At 52.4% G+C, this 7,184-nt stretch overlaps 1 non-coding gene across 1 annotated transcript in view; it reads left to right on the plus strand.

Moving 5' to 3' along the window:
- Window positions 1-6,349: 6,349 nt before the first annotated feature.
- Window positions 6,350-7,184, plus strand: part of LOC126446735 (small subunit ribosomal RNA) — a 1,909-nt gene continuing 1,074 nt past the window's right edge. Inside the window, exon 1 of the ribosomal RNA XR_007583435.1 lies at window positions 6,350-7,184. This exon is cut by the window's right edge and continues 1,074 nt beyond it. This is a non-coding gene — a ribosomal RNA (small subunit ribosomal RNA).

Here is a 7,184-nt window from a genome sequence, read left to right on the forward strand (position 1 = left end):
TGTCCGTCGCATCTCTTGGCGTATCGGTCCGGCCGGGCGCGCCGCACCCAGGGCGCTGCAGTGGGTGCGGCGGACGGCGGCGTATCGGTTGGCGGGCCCCTTGCCGCCGGCGCGGGCGCTGCGATGGGTGCCGCCTCCGTGCGCGCGGGGGAGGCGGCGCCGGCCGGGGCGCGTTGTGTTCTGCCGCGCTACAGCGTATCGCTTTGCCGGCCGGCGATGGGTGCCGTGATGGGTGCCGGACGGTCGATGTCGGCCCACCGGCCGGCGCGACGCGTGGAGGCGGCGTCGGCGGGCGGCGCCCGGCGGTCGACGGTTCGTTTTCGCCGTCCCCCCCCCGGCGTGTGGTAACACAGCGTCCACCGCCGTACGGTGAACTACAATACCCCTATACACTATGGATGTGAAATAAAATATAATAACACATGATGCTCCGCAAGAAAATAGACTTGGGGATAGGGTGTGTCGTTGGCAAGTCCCCGGGGCGGCTAGTGTGGGTGGTGATAAGTCCGTAGGGGTGAGGGGCGAGGTATCACGACGCACTCGCGCGCGCCCCCTCGTACCGACGACATGACTGTCCACAGTAAACATTCGACACCTCCATCTACAGGGATCCGACGGAACTACGCCAACCATGCTGGCAAAACAGTATCGCCATCTATGCGAATCTGACAACACTAGGTCCGCCATGTCGAGCGCACCACAAAACATACCGCCATCTGTAGGTCTCCCTCAGCATGAGCTCCTGCAACGACGATACCGCCATCTATGGGACGCCAAGCCGACTAAGACATCGATGGGCCCACAGTGCCCATCTTTCGACGCCACCCACAAAGCATGCAGCCTGTGTCGACCACAGCACCCAAACGCCAGTGCCTCTGCCGCACGAAGTCGTGGACCGGCAATCACACCACCCGCACCCGCTCGTGCCCCACCCCAACCGCCAAACTCGCAACGCCAGCGGATGAACGGCGGAAGTTTCCCGCAGTCGTAATGTGCAATCCACACCTATAACTTGCGTTTCATGAAGAGTTATGTCCAATATGCGACATTCCCGCTGTCCCTATACATGAGCTGCGAGCTGTACCACGTACAAGCTACAGACGCGATCGCATTGCTCACTGTACGGATTCCCATGCCGAGCGATCAGCTAGGAAGCGCCCCATCCACGTCGGTACCCTTGGGCGTTGCACTCGCAGTCGCAAAAAACGTTGGGCAAATATATTTCTCCGATGCTGAGCGATCAGCTAGGAAGCGCCCCATCCATGTCGGTACTCGTACGCGTCGCACTCGCAGTCGCAAAAAACGCTGGGCAAATATATTTCTCGGAAGAGTAATGACAGTCCGAGCCTCCTGCGTGGGAAGAGTCTTTCTAGGCCCTGACCCACGGGAAGCGTGTAGCTTCCCCCATCCCGGACATTTCACGTCGTCACACTACCGGTATTGACTAATAGACTGATTGCTGATAATCATTAGCCACACACTGGGGGAAACGGCCGACAGGGGCGGCAACATAGTGGAGCCGCAGTGTCACTAATGTACAGAGATAGAACAGTTTCGACTGGAACCAGAGTAACCGTATACACGGCACTGATTAGTAATAGATGCAGAGCCATCAGAATACAGATAATATATACAACCGTCCCTATACATGCTGAAAGACTCTGCACACAATGAGAACCACACGTCAGCCAGACACTATCACACACTACTCTCTGCCTCTAACAGGCACACACACAATATCTAACCACCAGCATGGAAGAACATCCGGTGCATCCTCTCCGCCACATTACACAATCCACACTATCATAACCAGACCGGGAGGTCCACCCAGAAAACAGAATATCCCACCCTTCCGACATCCGCCATTGCTCAGCTAAGCCACGAACACCCACACATGTCCTACACAGGGGTGCACCCAACATCACAATACTGCCTCCTGTCACAGTACACAAACAATGGCAGGAATGAAAGACACAGATCTGCCACAACCTTGGAATCGGAGCGCCGCCTGTCATGAGCCACAAGTGCATCCTGACGTGACAAATCGGATGATCCCGCAGGCATGCACTTACGATAATCACTATCAACGAACCTGCCGCCCCCCTCCCCCCCCAAAATACACCTTTCCCTACAACGTGTACCTTAACCTAAGCTATATTGTACCTTAACCTAAGCGATATTGTACCTTAACCTAAGGTATATCGTACCTTAACCTAACCTACATTGCGCCTTCACCTAACCTACGTTGTACCTTAACCTAACCTACGTTGTACCTTAACCTAACCTACGTTGTACCTTAACCTAACCTACGTTGTACCTTAACCTAACCTACGTTGTACCTTAACCTAACCTACGTTGTACCTTAACCTAACCTACGTTGTACCTTAACCTAACCTACGTTGTACCTTAACCTAACCTACGTTGTACCTTAACCTAACCTACGTTGTGCCTTAACCTAACCTACGTTGTGCCTTAACCTAACCTACGTTGTGCCTTAACCTAACCTACGTTGTGCCTTAACCTAACCTATGTTGTGCCTTAACCTAACCTATGTTGTGCCTTAACCTAACCTATGTTGTGCCTTAACCTAACCATGTTGTGCCTTAACCTAACCTATGTTGTGCCTTAACCTAACCTATGTTGTGCCTTAACCTAACCTATGTTGTGCCTTAACCTAACCTATGTTGTGCCTTAACCTAACCTATGTTGTGCCTTAACCTAACCTATGGTTGTGCCTTAACCTAACCTACGTTGTGCCTTAACCTAACCTACGTTGTGCCTTAACCTAACCTACGTTGTGCCTTAACCTAACCTACGTTGTGCCTTAACCTAACCTACGTTGTGCCTTAACCTAACCTACGTTGTGCCTTAACCTAACCTACGTTGTGCCTTAACCTAACCTACGTTGTGCCTTAACCTAACCTACGTTGTGCCTTAACCTAACCTACGTTGTGCCTTAACCTAACCTACGTTGTGCCTTAACCTAACCTACGTTGTGCCTTAACCTAACCTACGTTGTGCCTTAACCTAACCTACGTTGTGCCTTAACCTAACCTACGTTGTGCCTTAACCTAACCTACGTTGTGCCTTAACCTAACCTACGTTGTGCCTTAACCTAACCTACGTTGTGCCTTAACCTAACCTACGTTGTGCCTTAACCTAACCTACGTTGTGCCTTAACCTAACCTACGTTGTGCCTTAACCTAACCTACGTTGTGCCTTAACCTAACCTACGTTGTGCCTTAACCTAACCTACGTTGTGCCTTAACCTAACCTACGTTGTGCCTTAACCTAACCTACGTTGTGCCTTAACCTAACCTACGTTGTGCCTTAACCTAACCTACGTTGTGCCTTAACCTAACCTACGTTGTGCCTTAACCTAACCTACGTTGTGCCTTAACCTAACCTACGTTGTGCCTTAACCTAACCTACGTTGTGCCTTAACCTAACCTACGTTGTGCCTTAACCTAACCTATGTTGTGCCTTAACCTAACCTATGTTGTGCCTTAACCTAACCTATGTTGTGCCTTAACCTAACCTATGTTGTGCCTTAACCTAACCTATGTTGTGCCTTAACCTAACCTATGTTGTGCCTTAACCTAACCTATGTTGTGCCTTAACCTAACCTATGTTGTGCCTTAACCTAACCTACGTTGTGCCTTAACCTAACCCATATTGTACCTTAACCTAACCCATATTGTACCTTAACCTAACCCATATTGTACCTTAACCTAACCCATATTGTACCTTAACCTAACCCATATTGTACCTTAACGTAACCTAATTTGTGCCTTAACGTAACCTAATTTGTGCCTTAACGTAACCTAATTTGTGCCTTAACGTAACCTAATTTGTGCCTTAACGTAACCTAATTTGTGCCTTAACGTAACCTAATTTGTGCCTTAACGTAACCTAATTTGTGCCTTAACGTAACCTAATTTGTGCCTTAACGTAACCTAATTTGTGCCTTAACGTAACCTAATTTGTGCCTTAACGTAACCTAATTTGTGCCTTAACGTAACCTAATTTGTGCCTTAACGTAACCTAATTTGTGCCTTAACGTAACCTAATTTGTGCCTTAACGTAACCTAATTTGTGCCTTAACGTAACCTAATTTGTGCCTTAACGTAACCTAATTTGTGCCTTAACGTAACCTAATTTGTGCCTTAACGTAACCTAATTTGTGCCTTAACGTAACCTAATTTGTGCCTTAACGTAACCTAATTTGTGCCTTAACGTAACCTAATTTGTGCCTTAACGTAACCTAATTTGTGCCTTAACGTAACCTAATTTGTGCCTTAACGTAACCTAATTTGTGCCTTAACGTAACCTAATTTGTGCCTTAACGTAACCTAATTTGTGCCTTAACGTAACCTAATTTGTGCCTTAACGTAACCCATGTTGTGCCTTAACGTAACCCATGTTGTGCCTTAACGTAACCCAATTTGTGCCTTAACGTAACCCATGTTGTGCCTTAACCTAACCTATATTGTGCCTCAACCTAACCTATATTGCGCCTTAACCTGACGCACGTTGTCGCTGAACCTGCTCTGTAATTGTTATGCAACTCGTTAAATTAGTGTAGTGTTGCCTAACCGCAACCCTCGCAATATAGTTCGCTATTCGCACTGCCCGGTCCCCTGTGTATCGCGTCATGTTAAACACCTTGCAGGTGTTGCTGACTTTCCACATGCTCCTGCTATACACTGTAATGTGGATAGCAGCAGGACGTACATGCCCCCCCCCCTTCCCCCCTGCCTTCGCAAGCTGGTCGTTGAGAAGTTTGCATGTTCAATGCCCTTCGCATGCCGACGTACTCAGCCTACGTTGTGGTACGGCCTGTCACCTGTCCGCCGATGTACGCAAAACCCACAAACTGTACTGCACATTGGTCCGTATGTACTGAATGATACATCGTGGCACATGTGTGACCGTACGACGACTGCGCCTAGCAACGGCAGACCATACAGTCCAAATATTGTGCACGCAGCTACGTGTCGTCTCCCTATAAGAGCTGGATTGCAGTGTGGTACGCCATTCAGACGTGTGGGAGGAACGGACGCCCTGGATGGCGATCAGCATGAGCAGTCTGTTGATGTAGTGGAGCGTGTATTCGGACGTAGTCGTCTCTTCTCACACACCGTGATAGCATGTTGCACCGCGTTCCACATCTGCGACATCCTGCAGAGGCCGGCTGACAGTCGTTCGCGCAATGGACACCGCATACGTACGGGGGCTACCTTCCACGTGTTCTCGAGGCGTGCACATGTTGTTGCGTCTATGTGGGCAGACGTAGTGTGTTGTGACACCTGACACAGGCATGCAATACTCGTTGCAAATGGCGATGGACGTCTACGTTTGCTGGTGACGTTACGCAAATGAACAACAGGTAACCCGTTGTGGTGCGGTTGTTCTCGCTAGAGGTGAATCAGTGTTGGCGACGATCGGTCGAGCTATTAACCGGTTGTTTCAGGGATACCCACCATGCCCACGAACGTGAAAGGGGACCCACCATGCCCACGAACGCGAAAGGGGATCTGGGTGTGAGGCGATACGCGGCGGTGGCTGGGTGGGACCGTCCCCGGCCGGTGAGGGGGGGCCGCCCGGCGTGCTGGCAGCGCGGTGCGTGGGCGCACGCGCTACAGCCGGCTGGTGGGGGCGGCCAGTGGCAGGCGCGCCGGCCGACGGACGCGGCAGGCGGCGCAGCTGCGCGCCGGCGCCCCCTGCTCGCGGCGCCTTGCGGCCAAAGTAGGTCCTCGCGGGCCCGGTGCGAAGCGCGGTGGCCATCTGCAGTGTGCTGGTCCGATTGAGGACTGTGTGCGCTGAGGATGCGCCGCCGCCCGGCGCTCGGCGCCGCGACGCCGTCTGCTGCTCGGTCGCCCCAGCGGTTCTCGCAGGTGGTTTGTATCGCAGCTGTGCGGACGTGTTGGCGCGTGCGCTGTGCTGGGAGAGTTCGCTTCGGCACCCAAGTGGGGCTTTTGTCCTTCTGTGGCGCTGGCGTTGGAGCTGCCGGTCACCGTAGGTGGCGCGTGTTGTCTCCCGCCGGCAATGCCACGACAGCACGCTCCCGGGCCTCTGTCGGCAGCGGCAAGCTCAGTTGGGAGCACGGGTGGTCGCACCTAAAGCGTCTACTCGCCTAACTCCGGGCGATTGCGCCTCTCTCGAACCCGACCAAGTACTTAGGACGGCGCTGCGCGCCGCCGGGACCTGAGAGGGTTTCGAGGTGTGTTGTGCAGGGGAGCTCAGCCTCCTCCTGTTTGCAGAATAATTGAGCGGACGCTTGCGTGTTCGCGCGGGCCCCCGGGACACACTCCCGGGCGGCCGGCTGCTCAGCTCTAGTTGACGCAGCTCCCTGGTTGATCCTGCCAGTAGTCATATGCTTGTCTCAAAGATTAAGCCATGCATGTCTCAGTACAAGCCGCATTAAGGTGAAACCGCGAATGGCTCATTAAATCAGTTATGGTTCCTTAGATCGTACCCACGTTACTTGGATAACTGTGGTAATTCTAGAGCTAATACATGCAAACAGAGTCCCGACCAGAGATGGAAGGGACGCTTTTATTAGATCAAAACCAATCGGTCGGCTCGTCCGGTCCGTTTGCCTTGGTGACTCTGAATAACTTTGGGCTGATCGCACGGTCCTCGTACCGGCGACGCATCTTTCAAATGTCTGCCTTATCAACTGTCGATGGTAGGTTCTGCGCCTACCATGGTTGTAACGGGTAACGGGGAATCAGGGTTCGATTCCGGAGAGGGAGCCTGAGAAACGGCTACCACATCCAAGGAAGGCAGCAGGCGCGCAAATTACCCACTCCCGGCACGGGGAGGTAGTGACGAAAAATAACGATACGGGACTCATCCGAGGCCCCGTAATCGGAATGAGTACACTTTAAATCCTTTAACGAGTATCTATTGGAGGGCAAGTCTGGTGCCAGCAGCCGCGGTAATTCCAGCTCCAATAGCGTATATTAAAGTTGTTGCGGTTAAAAAGCTCGTAGTTGGATTTGTGTCCCACGCTGTTGGTTCACCGCCCGTCGGTGTTTAACTGGCATGTATCGTGGGACGTCCTGCCGGTGGGGCGAGCCGAAGGCGTGCGACCGCCTCGTGCGTGCTCGTGCGTCCCGAGGCGGACCCCGTTGAAATCCTACCAGGGTGCTCTTTATTGAGTGTCTCGGTGGGCCGGC

This window comes from Schistocerca serialis, unplaced genomic scaffold, assembly GCF_023864345.2.
Source record: "Schistocerca serialis cubense isolate TAMUIC-IGC-003099 unplaced genomic scaffold, iqSchSeri2.2 HiC_scaffold_424, whole genome shotgun sequence".
Lineage (NCBI taxonomy): Eukaryota > Metazoa > Arthropoda > Insecta > Orthoptera > Acrididae > Schistocerca > Schistocerca serialis.